Raw genomic sequence first — 24,641 nt, forward strand, 5'->3', positions numbered from 1 at the left:
TGATGGATTCGAGCCTACGCCAGGAGCGTCGAACAGTCACGACGAGAACAGCCTAGACCTGCTGTCGGGCAATACTCGAGATATCACTCCTGCAGGAGCTCAGACCTAAATCCGGGGCAGATTGCATCGTCCGAGGACGGGTGGATGGACCCCGCCCCGGAGGCTGCACACTCATTGACGGTAGAGCCGAACACAGACTTCACCCCCAAGGAAGCATGTGTCTCCGGACCCTCGGACTTGTGTCCGGCTGTAGGTTCCAGACCGCGCGCCCCCGAGCCTGCCGATTCTGGTTGGGCTCCGGTAATGGAATTCATCGCCGCAGATATCTTCCAGCACTCGCCCCTCGGTGACATGCTGAATTCATTAAGGTCTCTCTCATTGTCAGGAGATGCTTGGCCAAACTATCTACGGCTTGAGGGGGAAGAAGGCGGCGAAGAAATTTGTTCCCCACCCACCACCCACTTCATAGCCACTTTTGACAACATAACAGACATGCTTGACTTCGACTACGATGACACCAACGGTACGGACGTCGGCGCAGGGGACGATCCTGAACCACCGCCCACGGGGCGCTGGACTGCTACCTCCTCATATGATATATACATGGTGGACACGCCTAAGGAGGACGATGGCAACAAAACGGAGGATAAAACCCCCGGACAAAAGCCAAAACAACGACGCAGACGCCACTCTAAGTCCAGCCACACTAAAAACAGTGACAACAGCGCTAGAAAGATCGACACCCATGTCAACTCCAAAGGCAACAACGATCGTATGGACCCGGCGATGGACCAGGATGAGCCAGGTCACGCCGAACACAGCCCGGAGCAGACGCCCAATCACAGTGATCCCGAGGGCCGAACTCATCAACCTGCCCCAGGAGAGGAGCACAGTCCGCACGACGATGCATTCATCATCCCGGAAACACATTTGGAACGAGATAACCTACACAGAAGGCTTATGGCCACTGCAAGAAGTCTAAACAAGCAGAAGCAAAGGCTTAAGGCCGCACAAGAAACACTCAATCGCAGATGGAATAAAGTGTTGGACACTAAAGAAAAATACGACGATGATCGCCACACAAAGAGCTATCCAAAGCGCAAGCTGTTGCCAGAATTCGACGATGGGGCCGTTCCACCCAAGAACAATACGGCCAGTAGGCCGGACCAACCACTTCATAACCGCAATAGAGCATCTACTGACGCCGCACATGATTTACGTGAGCTCCTGGATGAAAAGGCCGGCGTGACAAGGTCCATCTATGGATATAGAGGACATGCTCCGGTGTGTGATTATGGTCACCAAAATGATCAGGCTGATCAAGTACCAGTTCGGAATCAACATCGGACACAACAATAGTCGACAGCACGCCACAACATGTCCAGATACAGAGGGGCCGCTCACCCTCTGTGCTTCACCGAAGAGGTACTGGACCACAAATTTCCACAGGGTTTCAAACCCGTGAACATAGAGGCATATGACAGAACAACAGACCCCGGGGTCTAGATTGAGGATTTTATCCTTCACATCCACATGGCTCGTGGGGACGACCTCCATGCCATCAAATACCTTCCCCTCAAGTTGAAGGGACCAGCTCGACACTGGTTGAAAAGCCTCCCCGAAAACTCAATTGGAAGTTGGGAGGAACTTGAGGATGCTTTCAGGGCCAATTTTCAAGGAACCTATGTCCGACCTCCGGACGCTGACGATTTAAGTCACATAATTCAATAGCCCGGAGAGTCCTCCTGCAAGCTTTGGAATAGATTCCTCACTAAGAAGAATCAAATTGTCGATTGTCCGGATGCCGAAGCCCTAGCTGACTTCAAGCACAGTATCCGGGATGAGTGGCTCACCAGACACCTCGGCCAAGAAAAGCCGAGGACAATGGCAGCCTTAACAAGCCTTATGACCCGCTTTTGTGCGGGTGAAGACAGCTGGTTGGCCCGTAGAGGCACCAGCGACCTAGGCACATCCGAAATCAGGGATGGCAACGGGAAGCCATGGCGCAATAAAAACAAACGTCGAAACAAGGAAGAAAGTCCGGACAACACAATGGTCAACGCCGGATTCAGGGGCTCTCGACCCGGTCAACAAAAGAAGCCATTTAAAGGCAGCAAAGAGGGACCGTCCGGCCTGAACAAAGTCCTGGACAGACTATGCCAAATTCATGGCACCCCCGAAAAACCTGCGAACCACACTCACACAGAATGCTGGGTCTTTAAGCACGCCAGCAAGTTAAATGTCGAACACAAGGGAAGGGAAACACCAAGTGAAGACGAAGATGAACCTCGCAGCCGAACACTGGGGGACAGAAAAAATTCCCACCAGAGGTAAAAATAGTAAACATGATCCACGCTGCTCACGTACCCAGGAGAAGGCGCAAAGGCGCACTCAGAGACGCATACATTGTAGAGCCCGTCGCCCCCAAACTTAACCAATGGTCGGCCTGCCCGATCACCTTCGATCATAGGGACTACCCGACTAGTATGCGGCACGGAGGATCAGCTGCCTTGGTGCTCGGCCCAATAATCAACGGATACCATCTCACTCGCGTCCTCATGGACGGAGGCAGTAGTCTCAATCTAATATACAAGGACACTGTCTGCGGGATGGGGATAGACCCATCCAGAATCAGCCAAAGTAACACCACCTTTGAAGGGGTGATACCAGGCATTGAAGCCTGCTATAGGGCTCCCTCGTACTAGAGGTGACATTCGGTTCCCCAGACAACTTCAGAAGTGAAGAACTACTCTTCACGATCGCCCCTCTCCAAAGTGGTTATCATGCATTGCTCAGGAGAACGGCCTTCGCCCGCTTCAACGCAGTACCGCATTACACCTACCTTAAACTCAAGATGCCCGGTCCACGTGGCGTCATCACCGTTAATGAAAATACAGAGCGTTCCTTACACACGGAAGAGTACGCGACTGCTCTAGCAGCCGGACACTAAGCGGCCCCTAATATCAGAACGCATGATCGGTCGTTAAGACCACGGACACGGTTAGATGAGTCCGGCAGCCCAGATAAACCTGAGCTGGCCGCTATACATGTAATCCCATAGAGGACACTAGGGGCTACAAGTATCCAATAAAACCCACCTTTTGGCTTGACCTTATTAACATGCCAACATCTTACACTTCTACTATCCATTGATAATAGCCAACTCTTCGCATGCTTATGTCATACTCTTATACATGAGTTTTCCTTTTTACAGACACCATTCGTGCGATACCCTCCCAGGACACGACACAACGTAGACAAAGGCGCAGACGTGCAGCAGGGCCCCGCTCAAAGGTTTCTCTTTAGATTAAGCCCCTGTGTAAACCTTCTTTATTGTCTCTTGTTGCTTACACATCCCATGGGTACTACACCCATAGAGGATGCTACCGTTATTGGCATTTCGCCATGACAGACTAATGCACGTACCTGGCAATACAGGGTTCATAATAAAGGGCGTTATTCAGCCCAGTATATGTTCTAAAGTCCGAATACCTTCGGGAGTGTTCGGCGTCGCGAGTTTGGCCTTATATGCATCATCTCCGAATCATGTCTTTGGTCAAATGTTGGGTTTGCCCGGCTCCTGGTTTTGCCGCCTTACGTTCCGTTCTTATCGGCTAAGGCGGCCAAAGGAGAACTATTGAGATTGTGCCCTGGTTATTTCGGACGAGCACCTCAATAGAGAAAGCCGAAAACTGATTGTCATGATATAGCGAGAGACTGGTCAACCACTCGAGGACTCACCAGAATCTTTAGGATCCCTCGGCATTAACAAAGGACCGTTTCCCGGTCATGTACACACACGCCCGTATTCGGATGCACGCAAAGGTACCAGGGGCTACATAGTAGCCCCACCATCAAACTCCTATGGCTAAGTGAAGGTGTTAAAGCTATATAGTCTGGTTGCCTAGTTCGACGTGCGATCACCTCCTTAATGGACCAAGACATTGGATCAAGTGTGATTACGCATATTCTTGCAAACACCCCCGCATTGTATGCTTGGGGGGCTGAAGCCAATGACTGCTAACTTTCAAATTACATACATACATCAAACGGCTGCACATGAGGCACAATAACACTTTCGGGCAAAAAGTATAAACATAGCCTCCATAATTAAAATAAAATTGTTTTACAGTAAATGATTTGTCACTCGAACATGACATTCTTTGAGCACTAAGCCTCTATTAAATGAGCACCTTCTGTTACCTGCTCCAAATAGTGCTCGGCTGGATCCTGGCTTCCCGCCGAATTTTGGGTCGCAATAATGGTGGCCTCCATATCTGTCCAATATGCTTTAACACGAGCAAGAGCCATATATGCACCCTCTATGCATGCCGACCTTTTCTTGGCATCGATTTACGATACGGCACCAAGGAATTGTTGCACTAAACCAAAATAACTGTCCGGCTTCGGCCCCTTCGGACATATATGGTCTATTACAGACCTCATTGCAAGACCGGACAACCTATGGAGCTCAGCCACAACAGCCATCCTCTCACTCAGTGGCAACGAACGCGTTCAAGCGCTGAATTGTGACCAGAACAGCTTTTCCACTTCATTATCTTTTTGATCCTCGAAAAACTTGGCCGCATCAGCCGTACTCTTCGCCAGATCCGCATACGCGTCTGCAGGGCTCCAGCGTCGATCAAGAGGAGCGTACTTTGGATCTAAGAACTTCATCCGCAATAAATAGGAGTTTCCAGCCATGTTTTCTCCGGCCTGTCGAAACTCCTCCCACGCATCCCTAATTTCGGAATGCGTCTCCTTGGCCGCATCAAGGGCCTTCTTCAGGCCAGCCGAATTAGCCTGATTTTCTTTGTCAAGGAGCTCATACTAGTTGGTGGCATTTTGCAGCTCCACAGCCATCTCAACTATTTTATCTTTGTTGAGCAGCCTATTCGGCTCTCAACTCTTCGGCCGCCTTTAGGGTAGCTGCATTGCTAGCCCGGGCTTGTTCCTTGGCTAGGGCAAGTTCCACCCTCAGGGCCTCCACCGCAGCAGCTCCGCCTATAGTCCAAGCATATTACATTAACATTATGCTCCTCTTAATATTTCCTATAAAAAATAAGGAAGGCAGAGCACATACTTTGTGACTCGTTAAGCCGCTCGTTCACAAGTGTGATATCGGCATCCACAACTTCAATCTGGCGCCTTAGTTTGGCGACTTCAACGGACCGGTTGGCTGCCAGACCCTTAGCCACCTGCACATGAATACAGTGCGATCATTACTCAACAATGTGATCCTCTGTTTGCCGCCTCAGGCTGGCAACCAGAGTCTCAGGGGCTACTATCCATATGGAGCACACCTAGCACGTGCGCCACAATCAAAAATTACGTATTTCATTACATACCTCAAAGCCTCTGAGCAGGCTCGTAAAAGCTTCATTCAACCAGCTTGTGGCAGATGAAATCTTCTCAAGGACCATGCTCATTAATGAACGGTGATCCTCCGAGAGAGCAGCTTGCTCCAGAAGGCCCGTTAGCGTATCCGGCCGGTCGCCGAACTGTGTCGGACCCTTCTTATCACCCCCCGTGGGAGCCGAACGCTCCGGGCTCAGGGTGGCTGAAGTACTAGCTTCTGGTCTTGGCAAATCTGGACTCCTCCGTGAAGACACCTTGGGGTCACCCGCCCCATGAGGCGGAGAGGCTGGTGAGGTTTCGCTCTCCATCATCTCCGGAAGGAGATCCCCTGAAGACGAACTCTGTCGAGAAGAGCTGCTAGCCAAACTGCAAAGGATGGATACTGATTATTGTTCTCGGAGGAGGGAGCAGTAGCTTTGTATTTACAATTAACTTACAGCTCGGCTAAGGACTGGCCTGTTGGTGGGCATGCCGCGGTGAGGACACCCGTCGGGGCAGGGCCCCCTGGTGAAGTTTTCTTCCCTTGTCTGGGCACCTCCGTCTCCAAGTCTTCGGAGGCGGCCCTCTTCTTCCCGCGGGGGGAGGAGACCCTAGATTCCCCTCCCCGACTATCCTCCTTCATGGAGGTTGTAATTCCCCCGGTTTTGATGTGCAATGTGTGAAGTTCTTCTTCTCTGTTCTTCCCTTCGTCTTTCCCCGAGGGCACTTGACTTAGCACACGACTAAGCATCTTAGCTATGGCAGGACTAGGTGAGCCTTCAGGAAGTGGCGCCGGACACCTAATTCTCTCCGCCTTGCTGAGCCATTCCTGGCCGTGGATGGTTTTCAGAATAATGTTGTCAGGACCCCGATCCAATGCCACACCGATCTAGCATGTAACACCTCATATCACTTTGCGGCCTCACGCACGGTATTCCCACAGGTGTCGCCTTACCAGGCCTGGGACCGTTTGTGCCTTTTGGCTCACATATATGATAGTGTCGCTAGCATCCATATGACAAAGAACCCGGGCTGACATGACTAGTCGTGAACCCAAAGTGTTGCTAACTTACAGGGACAGGCATACATGACCCAACAACGAATGTGTCGGTCATCAACGTGTGAATCCGGGCTGTAGCAACTGGGCTAGCAGGACTCCGGTAGACACCACGTGACATTTCCCCGAAGGGACAGACACAGGAACGAAGAAGGACACATGGCGGCCAGCCTAAGTGTTCCGGAGAAGTAGCAAGCTACCAAGGCTCAGTGGAAGCACTAGGAGACATTTCCCGGTAAGAGAGGCTACCAAGGATAAACAACTAGATAGTCAGATCCCACACATACCAAGCATTTCAATAACATACACACAATATGCTCGATATGTGCAAATACAACATGGCATCACAACATGACTCTACGACTCAAGTATTTTATTCAATAGGCTTCGAGGAGCGAGATATTACAAACATGGGTCTCATGACCCAACATTCAGAGCATACAAGTCAAAGCACAAGCGGAAGCTTAACATGTCTGAGTACAGACATCTACAAATGAAAAAGGCTGAGAAGCCTAACTATCTACCAGATCCTGCCGAGGGCACAAGATCGTAGCTGAGGTAACAAGCTAAACGTCGAAGTCCACGCGGAACTACTAATGAGACTGAAGTCTCTCTGCAAAAACATAAAATAGGCAAACGTGAGTACAAATGTACCCAGCAAGACTTACATCAGAGCTATCTACATATGCATCATTATCAACAAAGGGATGGTGGGGTTTAACTGCAGCAAGCCAGCTTTGACTCGGTCGCTATCCTGAACTACGACTGCAAGTAACTCTTTAGAGGTGGCGCACACGAGTCCACATATTCACCATATCAATACACCACTATGGATCCGCTTCCGTCTCCCTACGAGAACGCCATCCATAGCACTCACGCTTATCTTGCGTATTTTAGAGTGTCCACTTTCACTTGTCTATGAACTGTACAGGCAACCCAGAAGTCCTTTACCGCGGACACGGCTATTCGAATAGATCATATTAACCCTGCAGGGGTGTACTTCTTCACACACGCTCTCACCACTTACCGATGTTTACACGACATGTACTCGGCAACCTTCAAGCGGAAGCCCAGCGAGGGTGTCGGCCACGACCTGACTAACCACACAAGTCTCTCGTCCAGGTTTATCGCCTATTCGGGTTCCATCCGCAAGGAGATCCGGGGGTGTCGCTCACGGCCCCAAACGATGTGTGGAGGGTTCCCAAGCCCACCTCGACGGGTGGATCTATGCTTGGTACACCGTGCCACGGTGCCTAGTCTGTCCCAAGCCCACCTGTACCGGCTGCCACTTGGTAGACTACTAACACTACCTACAAACACCAGAAACTAGTTGCAACTGCTGACAGAGATCAAGTTGATTAATAAGTCGAGAGAGCTTGGAGTTCCCGGAGCCCAATGTGTGGTAGTAACTGTTCATGGATCACAAACACAGAACTCAGTTCCTGATGACGGTTTCAATGAGACAACCCACCATGTACTCCTACATGGCCTCTCACCGCTACCTTTACCAAATCGTGTTCACACACTTAGCTCACAGGCAATAGGACATGTTCACACACCTCTGATTCATCCCCGATGAATCAGACCTGACTCAACTCTAAGTAGTAGGAGGCATGACAAACAAGCATGAATGAGTAGGCACAACAGGGCTCAAACAATTCCTACTCATGCTAGTGGGTTTCATCTATTTACTGTGGCAATGACAGGTCATGCAGAGGATAAAGAGGTTCAGCTACCACAACAAGTAACAGATGAATCGTTGTTGTCCTGATGCAGTAAAAGAGAGCAGGAGCGAGAGAGTGGGATTGTATCGGAATGAACAAGGGGGTTTTGCTTGCCTGGCACTTCTGAAGATAATATAGTTCTTCATCGGTGTCATCGATCACATCGTCGGTACACGTCTACTGAGAGGGGACAAGCACCGACAAACAAAGAAGAAACACAATCAAATGCAATGCAACAATATGATGCATGAATGTGACATGGCAATATGCTGTGGTTTGTGCTAATGCAACTAAAACCAGATTAAATGAAGTTGGTTTGAATCCAAGATTCAAATTCAAACTCCACATGTGGTTATTTAAATGCCATTTAATTGAATTGTCCTAAACAGTAGTCATAAGTTGTTCTAACATGCATGAAAAAGGTACTGATGGATAGATTGGATTTTTATGATAATTTTTCATATATAAATTATTTCATTTGGAGTTACGGTTGAATTTCTTTGATTTTTAGAAGTTTAGGACATTTTCTAGAATTTCCTGAATAAGAATAAATCCAGAAAATTGTATTACTACGCCAGCACTGCGACATGCTGACCTCAGCAGGTCAACAGACACGGTCCAGGTCAAACCTGACGCGTGGGCCCGCCGGTCAGTGAGCCAGTGCTGCCTAGTGTCACAGACAGGTGGGTTCGGTCAAAGGCCACATCAGCATGGTCAATGCTGATGCGTGGGTCCACTGGAATTAGACTAATTCTAACTAATTTCTTTAGCCGGTTAATTAAATAGGTAGGGCCCGGCTATCTGTGGGTCAGGGGTGGTTAACAAGATGGTTAGGCAGCTAATGACGGGTTAGCCGGCGACTAATCGCCGGCGCTAAGTAGTGTACGGCGGCGATCGCCGACCGGCTGTTTCCGGCCACGGCTGCTTGCGCGGATGGGCGCGTTGGGGAGCTGCTGCTGCGGGGCTTTGGATGGTGGAAGTGGCATGTGCTGGGGCGGCCGGAGACGACCGCGGCGTCGACCACGACGGTGGCCGAAGCTCGGTCGGGTGCGGGCGCGGGGCTGCAGTGCGGTAGGGAAGGATCTGGTGGCCTAGATGGCACCCACGGGCCACCAGAAGAACTCTGGTGCCACGGGTTCAGGCGGAGGGGCTCGGGGCAAGGGATCTGGGCGGCCATGGCGGACGGCGGTGCTCGGGCACGCGGGCGGGGGTGCTGTGGCACGGGAACAAGCAAAGCAAAGGAGGGGAAATGGGAAGGAGCTCACAGTGAACTCGATGGCGTAGTCGATGAGGTCGGGGATGCACTGGAGCCCGCGAATCCACGGCGAGGTTGCCGGCCGCCGAAGGTTGAAGATGAGGACGGGGACGATGCTGCAGGGCTCTTCCGCTCGCATGGCTTGGCGGATACGGCGTAGAGGTCGACGGCGGGGCTTCTTGGCGCGTCAAGGAGGCGTGCGGAGTCCGGTGGCCATGGTGGTGCTCGTCGGTGCGCCGCGAGGCGCTCGGTGGTGAGAGGGAGAGAGAGCAGAGGAGGGGAGAGGGTGCAGAGAGTGAGGGAGAGGAGCGAGGGGACACGGGGCATCGTCGTGGCGTCGCTAGGAGGGGCCGGGGAAGCAGGAGGTGGCCGGGGCAGCGTCGGCACTCGCCATGCACCTGTTTGTCCTCCTGGCAGAGGAGGAAGAAGACGGTGCTGCCCCTTTGGGCTGGGCTGCTACGGTACTGGGCAAGGTGGGCTGCAGGTAAGTCCAGGTGAGTTGCTCTCTCTCTTTTATTTTATGTTTTTCTATTTTTGTTATTTGTTTTGATTTGATTTAGAACATCAAATCACTTTTATAAACTTTCTATAAATTGTTATGTGAGCTCAGGTCTAGCCCAAGTCACATGCAACTTACAAAAATGTTTGAGCTTTATTTCTTATATAATAGAATTAAATCCAACTCAAATATGTCATTGATTTAATTCAAAAGGCCCAAAATAAATATTTCAGTCACTCCAAAAATATTGGTTTGCACTTTAACTCATGCCAATATTTTCACAGAATAACAGGAACATTTTCTTGGACTCATTTGATGAGATTTAAATGTTGGTTATTTTTAGAGGTCTTCTGAGGCTTTTGAAAATTCCTCAATTCAAATTTCATTAGAGTTTAAACATGATGCTCACATGAAGGGCTAGCCTACTGCATAGCAGAACTAGGGATGTGACAGATCACCCCTACTAAACAAGAATCTCGTCCCGAGATTCAAGCGTAGGGTAAGATGAAGGGGAATCGCAAACTAACATAATCTTCACGATCCAGGTGGCACTTCAAAGAATGTTGACTCGATCACCATCATTGTCTCGTCGTCTTGCTCTGGGAACTCCAACTAACATGACAAGGAGAGGAAAGGAAAACTCTAGAAAGATCGATCTTCTCGGAGATCGAACAACTCAGGATCAACCCATGGAGTGAGAGGTAAGAACATCTCTCGAGATGAGATACGAAGCATTCATCCAGAGGGATGGAGTGAAACACATGACAAAGGTTCACTAGGTAGGCAATAATTCCACACCTAAGAAGGTGGTGAACGGTTGTCAACGCAGCGAGGAGTTGAGTTTCCATGATGCCACAGCGGGACATCCTGGAGGAGGGTGATTTGTAGATTATTACCTTAAGTGGCAAAAAGAATTACCTTTGATATAGATATCATTGAGACTCTCTATACCAGCCTAGGGCAAATCTTGAGCGATCGTTTGGAGGGGTTCGGTAGAATGGCATACCCAGATTAGAATGGATTATGTGGATTACCTTGTTGAAAACAACACAAGGGATGATTTTAGTAACTGGGGAGAAGCTCAACAGTAGAGAGTCAGTCCACTATTTGATAAGTTATAGCATAACCGAGGAAACTGAGAGCAATCCCAGTTAGTGACGATGATAACACCTAGCACTTGTGCGTGCTCTCAGAAACTTGAGCATCTCCATATTCATCAAAGTTTTACCAACATCCAAGCCGAGGATCCTGGCGACACATCATACTACCATGATGAATAGTGGTGGACGATGCAGATGCAAAGGAAGATAACACTTTCTCTGATTTCACCTCAGCGAGGCCAAGGAAAGAAAATCTGGATGATCGACCGAGAGACATTTAGCACTCCGCTTCTAATGTTCTCCTTGAGGTGCTAGCATAACCCATTCATTGAAATGGTTTGGTATCTAGAACATCAAGTAACAAGTCGGACTTCGGGAGCTCAAGAATCCATAAGGAATAACTACGGAGGTAAGTCCTGCGAAATCCTTATGGGGAGGAGGCCAACTTCCTCAAACAAGATAATACAATAATAGGCCTTCCGGCTGAGTGTGTTGGCCACGACATCCACTTCACCGGTTATCGAGTGACCAATATTATAGTTCTTGGGAAATGTTCCAACCATCTTATCTGCCTGAGATTCAGATCTGGTTGGTGTCAGAATATTCCAGACTCACCGAGTCTAGAAAGAAAAATTAAAGTTTGCAACACAAATCGACGAGATGACGTTGCAAGATTCTCGGGAGATGAACTAGGATAGCAAGCTCCAAAACATGAGTTGGTTCTGCTACACACATGTGAACACGTTGTCCCAGACAAAACATGACCACATGGTAGTCTTACAATAAAACACTACCGAGTTCCGGTGGGGAACCAGCATCAAGGATATCGAAGTCCTTGTGCACTTATCGATGATCTTCTTATCCTTGAGCAAGTCAATCAGTGGCTTGGCGTGCTAGGGACACATATAGAATGGAGGTAGCCAGTCGCACAATCCAATGTATACTTCGCACATGCATGACTAACTTGGGATGATTCCGAAGGAAGCAAAAACAATCTTTCTCAGATCCACGGCGGAAACTTACACCAAGTGCATGTGAATTAGAGAAAGTCACTTCTTTCATCCGAACATATACCTCATGAATGGAACATGGAGGTAATGTTTACAAAAGTTTCCAACACTAGATGGATGTTCAACATGATCATGGAGAAGGTAAAATGTTGCTGATGGGCTCAACAACAAGTCATCTGGATGACCATATAAATGGAATTCCATAATTATGTGAACAAGGACATAGCATTGGTCAGACCCAACAGATGTAATGGTGTATGCTCGAGGGATAACCGCGAGTAAGACAACATTACGAACATCGTTGGTTCTGATTTGATTTGACGATAGCCCATACTCAAATCAAAGTTTTTATAAGACAATAGGTCCAACAACTGATCATAGGGACCAATCGATGAATATATCATCTTTCTTCAACTAACACACCAACACCAAGATATCCCTTTGAAACGAACTAAGTTAGGTAAGCTTTTATCTTCCAACTCTCCAAGTTGTCGTTTAGCTTAACCAACTAGCTCAGGGGTATCCAACACGGATTCTTGGAGAAAGGGTGGTTTACAAGGAAACCAACATGATCACAAACTTAACATAGCGGTCAAGGGACAACCTGGTAATACTTCCGAGAAGATATTCGGGAAATCACGAACCACCGATATGTTACTAAGCTTGAGAACAATGTTGCTTTTCAGGGCAAGATGATATGATGAATAGAGCGAATATTTGAAATAATCCTAACTCATTGATCGAGGAGTGCACCAGGAGAATGGACTAGGTAGCACGATCAATCTTAGAATGATGATTCAATAACCAACATGCTAAGAATGAAATTATTGTCCTTTAACTACCAAGCAACGGAGTTGCTAGGAGTACTGAGTTCACACATCACGATTCACTTGTCAGCACTCTGGTTGCAACAACACGGAACCGAGGAATGAATAAGGATGGCGAGAAGTATCACTACATCAAGAATTCACAAGAGATGGTGCAATTCTCATGACAATCCCGATGTAAAGAGGGTAACACTCCAAGGTGGAACAAAACAAAAACTGGATTAGTATTTTGATCTGCGAAGCACAACTACTTTGACCCAATCCTGGATATGGATGAGGTACTGGAGTTTGTTCCTCCTAGTCATTCTGGAATAGAATGGCTTGACGGACCACAAGAATGATAGGCACCGACGAACGAATGCACACATACTCTTGACTATCAATTGATAGATGAATGTCAAAAGACAACTAAAGAGGGACAACTCAAAGGAACATACGATTTTCTGAGTTATGGATGCATGGACTAGTATGTCGAACGAGTTCAACATATTTCTTCCAGACAACCCATGCGGAAAGGTAGAACTGGCAGAGTCACAACATAGAATCGAGAACTCATCAAGAGCTCTGGTTGTGATCTTTTGGTTCAAAGAACTTCTGCCATAAACGGTTCATAGTATTTGGAAGAAGGAAATACCACGGACCTCGAGGACTAACGCAAAGGTTACTAATAACATAAGGGAGCTAGCAATTACTATCAACATGAAGTAAGTAGGGTGAATCTCGGGTTCAAAACCCAGGAGTAGAATGCCTACTAACTAAATGGCATCACGAGATGCTTTCGAGAATAAAGGCCAGAATCATCACACTGGGACACAGAACATGGCTAGATTACTAGGTGATACTCTAGACATCTAGGGTCATAATAATAGCTCCAACATATACGTTGATGCAATAGAGTACCTCAACTCACCGTTTAGTGTGGTTAACCTGGCCAGAAAGGACATCGAAACAGAGGGAAGGATTTTGCAATTGCATCAGATTATTTAGAAAACTGGGATGACTCGGACAGCATAACGGCTGTAAATGCTCAAAAGAATTTGAGACATGCTACAAAAATGGTGGCATAACCACTCAGAAGCACAATATCAAGGTTTCGAGATCAACAGTTAACATACGGAGGTAGAAATTGAACTGAGGCTTAAATCCAATGAGTCTACTGATTAGTAACACGTGATCCTAATAGAAAGAAGAGAAAGCCTAGTTCCTTAACCCCGTAGGAAAGATAAGATGACTCAGATCAGAAGGGCATAAGGTATAAGGAGTAAAAAGAGCCTTACGTTCCCAATCACAATCAATTCCCTTATATAACTAAAGAATTTCTAGACTCAACTTCGACCAGTTTGGCTTCGTAATCCCACAGGCAGTCAAGCTTTGATACCAAAGCTGTCAGGACCCCGATCCAATGCCACACTGATCTAGCATGTAACACCTCATATCACTTTGCGGCCTCACGCACGGTATTACCACGGGTGTCGCCTTACCAGGCCCGGGACCGTTTGCGCCTTTTGGCTCACGTATATGATAGTGTCGCTAGCATCCATATGACAAAGAACCCGGGCTGACATGACTAGTCGTGAACCCAAAGTGGCGCTAACTTACAGGGACAGGCATACATGAATCAACAACGAATGTGTCGGTCATCAGCGAGTGAATCCGGGCTGTAGCAACTGGGCTAGCAGGACTCCGGTAGACACCGCGTGACATTTCCCCGAAGGGACAGACACAGGAACGAAGAAGGACACATGCCGGCCAGCCTAAGTGTTCCGGAGCAGTAGCAAGCTACCAAGGCTTAGTGGAAGCACTAGGAGACATTTCCCGGTAAGAGAGGCTACCAAGGATAAACAACTAGATAGTCAGATCCCACACATACCAAGCATTTCAATAACATACACACAATATGCTCGATATGTGCAAATACAACATGGCATCACAACATGACTCTACAACTCAAGTATTTTATTCAATAGGCTCCGAGGAGCGAGATATTACAAACATGGGTCTCATGACCCAACATTCAGAGCATACAAGTCAAAGCACAAGCGGAAGCTTAACATGTCTGAGTACAGACATCTACAAATGAAAAAGGCTAAGAAGCCTAACTATCTACCAGATCCTGCCGAGGGCACAAGATCGTAGATGAGGTAACAAGCTAAACATCGAAGTCCACGCGAAACTACTAATGAGACTGAAGTCTCTCTGCAAAAACATAAAATAGGCAAACGTGAGTACAAATGTACCCAGCAAGACTTACATCAGAGCTATCTACATATGCATCATTATCAACAAAGGGATGGTGGGGTTTAACTGCAGCAAGCCAGCTTTGACTCGGTGGCTATCCTGAACTACGACTGCAAGTAACTCTTTTGAGGTGGTGCACACGAGTCCACATATTCACCATATCAATACACCACTATGGATCCGCTTCCGTCTCCCTACGAGAACGCCATCCATAGCACTCACGCTTATCTTGCGTATTTTAGAGTATCCACTTTCACTTCTCTATGAACTGTACAGACAACCCAGAAGTCCTTTACCGCGGACACGGCTATTCGAATAGATCATATTAACCCTGTAGGGGTGTACTTCTTCACACGCGCTCTCACCACTTACCGCCGTTTACACGACATGGACTCGGCAACCTTCAAGCGGAAGCCCAGCGAGGGTGTCGGCCACGACCTGACTAACCACACAAGTCTCTCGTCCAGGTTTATCACCTATTCGGGTTCCATCCGCAAGGAGATCCGGCCGGGGTGTCGCTCACGGCCCCAAACGATGTGTGCAGGGTTCCCAAGCCCACCTCGACGGGTGGATCTACGCTTGGTACACCGTGCCACGGTGCCTAGTCTGTCCCAAGCCCACCTGTACCGGGTGCCACTTGGTAGACTACTAACACTACCTACAAACACCAGAAACTAGTTGCAACTCCTGGACAGAGATCAAGTTGATTAATAAGTCGAGAGAGCTTGGAGTGCCCGGAGCCCAATGTGTGGTAGTAACTGTTCATGGATCACAAACACAAAACTCAGTTCCTGAGGACGGTTTCAATGAGATAACCCACCATGTACTCCTACACGGCCTCTCACCGCTACCTTTACCAAATCATGTTCACACACTTAGCTCACACGCAATAGGACATGTTCACACACCTCTGATTCATCCCCGATGAATCAGACCTAACTCAACTCTAAGCAGTAGCAGGCATGACAAACAAGCATGAATGAGTAGGCACAACAGGGCTTAAACAACTCCTACTCATGCTAGTGGGTTTCATCTATTTACTATGGCAATGACAGATCATGCAGAGGATAAAGGGGTTCAGCTACCGCAGCAAGTAACAGATGAATCGTTGTTGTCCTAATGCAGTAAAAGAGAGCAGGAGCAAGAGAGTGGGATTGTATCGGAATGAACAAGGGGTTTTTGCTTGCCTGGCACTTCTGAAGATAATATAGTTCTTCATCGGTGTCATCAATCACATCGTCGGTACACGTCTACTGAGAGGGGACAAGCACTGACAAACAAAGAAGAAACATAATCAAATGCAATGCAACAATATGATGCATGAATGTGACATGGCAATATGCTGTGGTTTGTGCTAATGCAACTAAAACCAGATTAAATGAAGTTGGTTTGAATCCAAGATTCAAATTCAAACTCCACATGTGGTTATTTAAATGCCACTTAATTGAATTGTCCTAAACAGTAGTCATAAGTTGTTCTAACATGCATGGAAAAGGTACAGATGGATAGATTGGATTTTTCTGATAATTTTTCATATATAAATTATTTCATTTGGAGTTACGGTTGAATTTCTATGATTTTTAGAAGTTTAGGACATTTTCTGGAATTTCCTGAATAAGAATAAATCCAGAAAATTGTATTACTACGCCAGCACTGCGTCATGCTGACCTCAGCAGGTCAACAAACACGGTCCAGGTCAAACCTGACGCGTGGGCCCGCCGGTCAATGAGCCAGTGCTGCCTAGTGTCACAGACAGGTGGGTTCGGTCAAAGGCCACGTCAGCATGGTCAATGCTGACGCGTGGGTCCACTGGAATTAGACTAATTCTAACTAATTTCTTTAGCCGGTTAATTAAATAGGTAGGGCCCGGCTGTCTGTGGGTCAGGGGTGGTTAACAAGATGGTTAGGCAGCTAATGACGGGTTAGCCGGTGACTAATCGCCGGCGCTAAGTAGTGCACGACGGCGATCGCCGGCCGGCTGTTTTCAGTCACGGCTGCTTGCGCGGATGGGCGCGTTGGGGAGCTGCTGCTGCGGGGCTTCGGATGGTGGAAGTGGCATGTGCTGGGGCGGCCAGAGACAACCGCGGCGTCGACCACGACGATGGCCGAAGCTCGGTCGGGTGCGGGCGCGGGGCTGCAGTGCGGTAGGGAAGGATCTGGTGGCCTAGATGGCACCCACGGGCCACCAGAAGCACTCTGGTGCCACGGGTTCAGGCGGAGGGGCTCAGGGCAAGGGATCTGGGCGGCCATGGCGGACGGCGGTGCTCGGGCACGCGGGCGGGGGTGATGTGGCATGGGAACAAGCAAAGCAAAGGAGGGGAAATGGGAAGGAGCTCACAGTGAACTCGATGGCGTAGTCGATGAGGTCGGGGATGCACTGGAGCCCGCGAATCCACGGCGAGGTTGCCGGCCGCCGGAGGTTGAAGATGAGGACGGGGACGATGCTGCAGGGCTCTTCCGCTCGCATGGCTTGGCGGATACAGCGTAGAGGTCGACGACGGGGCTTCTTGGCGCATCGAGGAGGCGTGCGGAGTCCGGTGGCCATGGTGGTGCTCGTCGGTGCGCCGCGAGGCGCTCGGTGGTGAGAGGGAGAGAGAGCAGAGGAGGGGAGGGGGTGCAGCGAGTGAGGGAGAGGAGCGAGGGGACATGGGGCATCGTCGTGGCGTCGCTAGGAGGGGCCGGGGAAGCAGGAGGTGGCCGGGGCAGCGTCGGCGCTCGCCACGCACCTGTTTGTCCTCCTGGCAGAGGAGGAAGAAGACGGTGCTGCCCCTTTGGGCTGGGCTGCTACGGTGCTGGGCAAGGTGGGCTGCAGGTAAGTCCAGGTGAGTTGCTCTCTCTCTCTTTTATTTATGTTTTTCTATTTCTGTTATTTGTTTTGATTTGATTTAGAACATCAAATCATTTTTATAAACTTTCTGTAAATTGTTATGTGAGCTCAGGTCTAGCTAAAGTCACATGCAACTTACAAAAATGTTTGAGCTTTATTTCTTATATAATAGAAATAAATCCAACTCAAATATGTCATTGATTTAATTCAAAAGGCCCAAAATAAATATTTCAGTCACTCCAAAAATATTGGTTTGCATTTTAACTCATGCCAATATTTTCACAGAATAACAGGAACATTTTCTTGGACTCATTTGATGAGATTTAAATGTTGGTTATTTTTAGAGGTCTTCTGAGGCTTTTGAAAATTCCTCAATTCAAATTTCATTAGAATTTAAACATGATGCTCACATGAAGGGCTAGCCTACTACATACCAGAACTAGGGATGTGACAAATGTTATGATAAATATAAACGAGGTGTTCTGTTTCTGGGTTACTTACGCGGGTATCTGGGCGGTTGCAGCTCAGGCCCGCATCCTCGGTGGTATCCGACACTTTACTTGTGGTCCAAAGAATAACTTACACATCCCTTCGAGCGTCATGCTGAAGAAGTGTAGAATAGTCCGCGGACCCTCCGGATTGAACTCCCACATCCGGAGAGGCTGGCGTTTGCACGGCAAGATCCTTCAGACTAGCATTACCTGAATTATGCTGACAAGGCTAATGTCCCTCTCAAGAAGCTCCCGAATGCGGCTCTGCAATGTTGGTACATCATTGGCCGGCCCCCAATCCAGTCCCACATTGGCCCATGATGCCAGTTGAGGCGGAGGGCCCAAACAGAAGTCGAGGGCAGCCACGCACTTTGTGCCTCTGGGAGCCGTGATGTAAAACCACCTCCGCTGCCATAGATCGGACACCTCCAGGAAGAAGCCCTCTGGCCATGGGGCGTCGGCATTCCTGCTTATTACAGCACCTCCGCACTCCGCGTGTCGCCCCTCAATCATCTTCGACTTCACAGTGAAGGTCTTGAGCCATAAGCCGAAGTGCGGGGTGATGTGGAGGAAGGCTTCGCACACGACGATGTACGACGAGATGTGAAGGATGGCGTCTGGAGCCAGATCATGAAAATCTAGCCCATAATAGAACATGAGCCCGCTCACAAAGGGATCAAGGGTGAAGCCTAAGTTGCGGAGGAAGTGAGAAACAAATACGACGCTCTCGTTGGGCTCGGGAGTAGGGATGACCTGCCCTGGAGCAGGAAGCCTGTGCTTGACGTCAGCAGTCAGATATCTGACCTCCCTAAGCTTTGCAATGTCCTCCTTTGTGACAGAGGAGGCCACCCACCGGCCTTGAAGGTTGGATCCGGACATGACTGAAGATCCGAAGTGCTTAAGCTTGGGCTTTGGGTGTTGGAACTCAACATGCAGAAAGGCACAAGCGTGGTAGAAAAGAGGGATAGGCCTCGGCCCCTCTATAAAGGGGGTGAATATCAAGCGTCCTCAGCGTAACCGCTTGGGACTTACCTAAAAACATGGAGTCATACCAACAAGCGGCGTGGGGCTGCACGCGCCCGTATTGATGGAAGATCCCGTGAATAAGAGGAACACGATCTCTGTGTTGGCAAGGCGTGCCAATGAAACCACCTCGCAAGGTGCCTCGAGGCAGGCCGGGAAAAACCGGTTCATGCTGGGCCAGGCCACGGCGTAAGGGCACACCGTAAAAAAATTGTTGTCAGCAGATCAAATTTGTGAAGTGTTACGCTCTCTACGGTGGTGTGCGGAAATTATCTCACAGAGCTGGACAGAATCCTTAATCTGCTTTGGAGTATTCGGAGATGGAACCCGCCTTGCAATGCCGAAGACAATCTACGCGTCAGACTCATCGTCATTGAAGCCTGGTTCAGGGGCTACTTAGGGAGTCCTAGATTAGGGGGTATCCGGATGGCCGGACTATATACTTTGGCCGGACTGATGGACCGTGAAGATACAAGACTCAAGACTTCATCCCGTGTCCGGATGGGACTCTCCTGTGCGTGGAAGACAAGCTTGGCGATCCTGATATTAGAATTTTTTCTTTGTAACCCACTCTGTGTAAACCCTAGCCCCCTCCGGTGTCTATATAAACCGGAGGGTTTAGTCCATAGAGACACAATCATAATCATCATAGGCTAGCTTCTAGGGTTTAGCATCTACGATCTCGTGGTAGATCAACTCTTGTAATACTCATATCATCAAGATCAACCAAGCAGGAAGTAGGGTTTTACCTCCATCGAGAGGGCCCGAACCTGGGTAAAACATCGTGTCCCTTGCCTCATGTTACCATTAGCCTTAGACGCACAGATCGGGACCCCCTACCTGAGATCCGTCGGTTTTGACACGGATAACAGTCCTGGGGGAGTTTTGTTTTAATTATTTTGATTTGCTTTGATATTTTTGATCATGGGACTAGGCATCCCGGTTACCAGCCATTTTCTCATGAATGAGGAGCGAAGTCCACTCCTCTTGATAATAACCCACCTAGCATGGAAGATACCGACAACCCTAGTTGAAACATGAGCTGCTCGAGCATACAAAACAGAATTTTATTTGAGGGTTTGGAGTTTGGCACATACAAAGTTAGTTGGACCGGCAGGTAAATACCGCATATAGGATGGTATGGTGGACTCATATGGAATAACTTTGGGGTTTATGCAGTTTGGATGCACAAGAAGTATTCCCGCTTAGTACAGGTGAAGGCTAGCAAAAGACTAGGAAGCGACCAACTGAGAGAGCGACAATAGTCATGAACATGCATTAAAATTAATCAACACCGAGTGCAAGCATGAGTAGGATAGAATCCACCATTAACAAAAATATCATGAAGGCTATGTTGATTTGTTTCAACTACATGCATGAACATGTGCCAAGTCAAGTCACTCGAATCATTCAAAGGAGGATACCATCCCATCATACCACATCATAACCATTTTAATAGCATGTTGGTACACAAGGTAAACCATTATAAGCTCCTAGCTAATTAAGCATGGCATAAGTAACTATGATCTCTGATTATCATTGCAAACATGTTTATTTATAATAAGCTGAATCAGGAACGATGAACTCATCATATTTACAAAAACAAGAGAGATCGAGTTCATACCAGCTTCTCTCATCTCAATCAGTCCATCATATATCGTCATTATTGCCTTTCAGTTGCACGACGGAATGCTGTGTATAATAATAATAGTGCACGTGCATTGGACTAAGCTGGAATCTGCAAGCATTCAATTCAAGAGAGAAGACAAGTTAATATGGGCTCTAAGTTAAATCAACAATCATGCATATGAGAGCCACTAAACATTTTCATTATGGTCTTCTACTCTCAACCCCCAAAGGAAAGAAAAGAAATAAAACTATTTACACGGAAAAGCTCCAAACAAGCAAAAGAAGACTGAGAAATCTTTTGGGGTTTTCTTTTAATTATAACTACAAGCATGGAAAGTAAACTAACTATTTTTTTTGGTTTTCTTAAGGTTTATCAAACACACAAGAAGAAAGCTAGAAAAATAAATTAAACTAGCATGGATGATACAATGAAAGAGTATGAGCACCGACAACTAGAATAGTGTGTGAATATGAATGTAAAGTTGGTGAGAAATACGTACTCCCCCAAGCTTAGGCTTTTGGCCTAAGTTGGTCTATTGCTAAGGATAGCCTGGCTGATATTCGAAATTATAATCAGGGTCATACTGAGATGCGGCAGCCAATGCCTCCTAAGCTGCGGCATGTCGGTGAGCTACCTCCGCTCTCCTCTCGTGTTCGGCTGCCTCCTCCCTGGTAACAACATATATTCATTTTTCCTGGTAATCAAAAAGGGAAGGAGTAGGGAGAGTAACATGGACAGCGCGACGTCTGCCAAAGATTAGTCGATACTGGAGGAATTGTTCATTCCTCACAAGAAAACGGTGTCTGACCATAGCGTCAAAATCTAAATAAGCGGCAGGCAACTCTATATCACCCTCACGTGGAGATATACCAAGATAATTAGCAACATGGGTCACATAAATTCCTCCAAATAAATCTCCAGATATACCATTATTATGCAACCTACGTGCAATTATTGCCCCCAAGTTGTAATCCTTATTACCTAATAACGCACTCTTAAGAACACAAAGATCAGGGACACACATGTGACATGCTTCATCTTTACCGTTAATGCATCTACCAATGAAGAGAGCAAAATAATGTATAGCAGAAAAATAAATGCTCCCTATGGTAGCTTGTGCTATATCCCTAGATTCTCCCACAGTGATACTAGCAAGAAAGTCTTTATATTCAGATTTGTGGGGTTCATTAACACTGCCCCACTATGGGAGTTTACAAGCAGTAGTAAAATCTTCTAGGTCCATGGTATAAGATTGATCATAAATATCAAACATGACATTCTAAGAATTACGTGAAGATGTGTATTTAAATCTTCTCACGAATGAATCAGTTAATTGGTAGTATTGAGGACACTTATCTTGTATGAAGTCCTCAAGATCGGCATTACGCACATATGCGTCAAACTCATCCTTGATGCCTGCATTAACCATAAACTCATCTGACGGCCATTCACAAGACCACACCTCAGCTTCCCTTGGTGGTTCACCATCTTGCTCACGCATAGCACGCCTAGGTCCTCTCTTTGTTGAGGAACCACCTTGGTACATTTTCCTGGACATATTTCTTCCTCTGAAATATTTCTGAAATTTTTAGTAACTTCAAAATAAAAGTGAATCAAACTAAACAAGATTGGTAGCAACTACTCCCACAAGTGCCTAGAGCTTATATCATGCATTAGAATTACTTGGGACCTCATAAATTTGACATGCAAGCTCAAGAACAGGGTCACCTATGCAGCAAAAATTTGTAATGAATAAAGCACTAGAACAAAAACTAATTGGACCAATGGAGGAGTCACATACCAAGCAACAATCTCAAAAAGCAGTTTTGTGAATGGAGATTTGAGCAAGGAGATCGAAAATCGCGGCAAAATGAGATATAACTCGTGCTTGAGCTGGATGGGGATTTTTTTGGGAGGAAGGAGTGTGTGGGTGCAGGAATAAGTGGAGGGGGCCACCTTGGGCCCACGAGACAGGGGGGCGTGCCCAGGGGGAGTGGTCGCGCCCTCCACCCTCGTGGCCAGGTGCTTGGCCCCCTGCTGTGTTCTCAGTGCCTAAAATCCTCAAATATTTCATAAAAAATCATACTAAATTTGTAGGGCATTTGGAGCACTTTTATTTTTGGGATATTTTTTATTGCACTGATAATTCAGAAAATAGACAGATAATAACATTTTTTCTTTATTTATTATAAATAACAGAAAGTAAAAAGGGAGTACAAAAGGTTGTGCCTTCTAGTTTCATCCATCTCATGATCATCAAAATGAATCCACTAACAAGGTTGATCAAGTCTTGTTAACAAACTCATTCCGAATAACGTGGAACCGAAGAAATTTCGAATAACACTAGGTTAGCTCACGGGGATATGAACATCCCCAACAATAAGAATATCATACTTTTTCTTGACAGTAGTAAGAGGAAATTCAAAATCTCCAATAATGATAGTTGAAATTTTTCCAATAGAATTGATGCTATGAACTTGAGGTTGTTTCCTCGGAAAGTGTACCTTATGCTCATTACCATTAACATGAAAAGTGACATTGCCTTTGTTGCAATCAATAACAGCCCCTCCAGTATTCAAAAAGGGTCTACCAAGGATAATCGACATACTATCGTCCTTGGGAATATCAAGAATAACAAAGTCTGTTAAGATAGTGACATTTGCAACTACAACAGGCACATCCTCACAAATACGGACATGTATAGCAGTTGATTTATTAGCCATTTGCAAAGATATTTCAGTAGGTGTCAACTTATTCAATTCAAGTCTACGATATAAAGAGAGAGGCATAACACTAACACCGGCTCCAAGATCACATAAAGCAGTTTTAACATAATTTCTTTTAATGGAGCATGGTATAGTTGGTACTCCCGGATCTCCAAGTTTCTTTGGTATTCCACCTTTAAAAGTTTAATTAGCAAGCATGGTGGAAATTTTAGCTTCCAGTATCTTTCTTTTATTTGTAATGATTCCTTCCTATATTTAGCATAAGGATTTACTTTAAGCATGTCAGTTAAGCGCATATGTAAGAATATAGGCCTAATCATTTCAGCAAAGCGCTCAAAATCCTCATCGTCCTTTGTCTTAAATGGTTTAGGAGGAAAAGTCATGGGTTTCTAAACCCATGGTTCTCTTTCTCTACCGTGCTTCCTAGCAACAAAATCTCTTTTATCATAATGTTGGTTCTTTGATTGTGGGTTATCAAGATCAACAGCAGGTTCAATCTCTACATCATTATTATTGCTAGGTTGGGCATCAACATGAACATTATCATTAACATTATCACTAGGTTCATCTTCATCACCTGATTGTGTTTCAGCATCAGAAATAGAAATATTATTGGGATTCTCAGGTGTGTCTACAACAGGTTCACTAGAAGCGTGCAAAGTCCAATTGTTTTTCTTTTTCTTCTTTTTAGAAGGACTAGGTGCATCTAAATTATTTCTTTGAGAATCCTGCTCGATTCTCTTAGGGTGGCCTTCAGGATACAAAGGTTCCTGAGTCATTCTACCAGTTCTAGTAGCCACTCTAACAGCAAAATCATGTTTATTATTTAATTCATCAAGCAAATCACTTTGAGCTTTAAGTACTTGCTCCACTTGAGTGGTAACCATAGAAGCATAT

Source organism: Triticum aestivum, chromosome 7B (genome assembly GCF_018294505.1).
Source record: "Triticum aestivum cultivar Chinese Spring chromosome 7B, IWGSC CS RefSeq v2.1, whole genome shotgun sequence".
Classification (NCBI taxonomy): Eukaryota; Viridiplantae; Streptophyta; class Magnoliopsida; order Poales; family Poaceae; genus Triticum; species Triticum aestivum.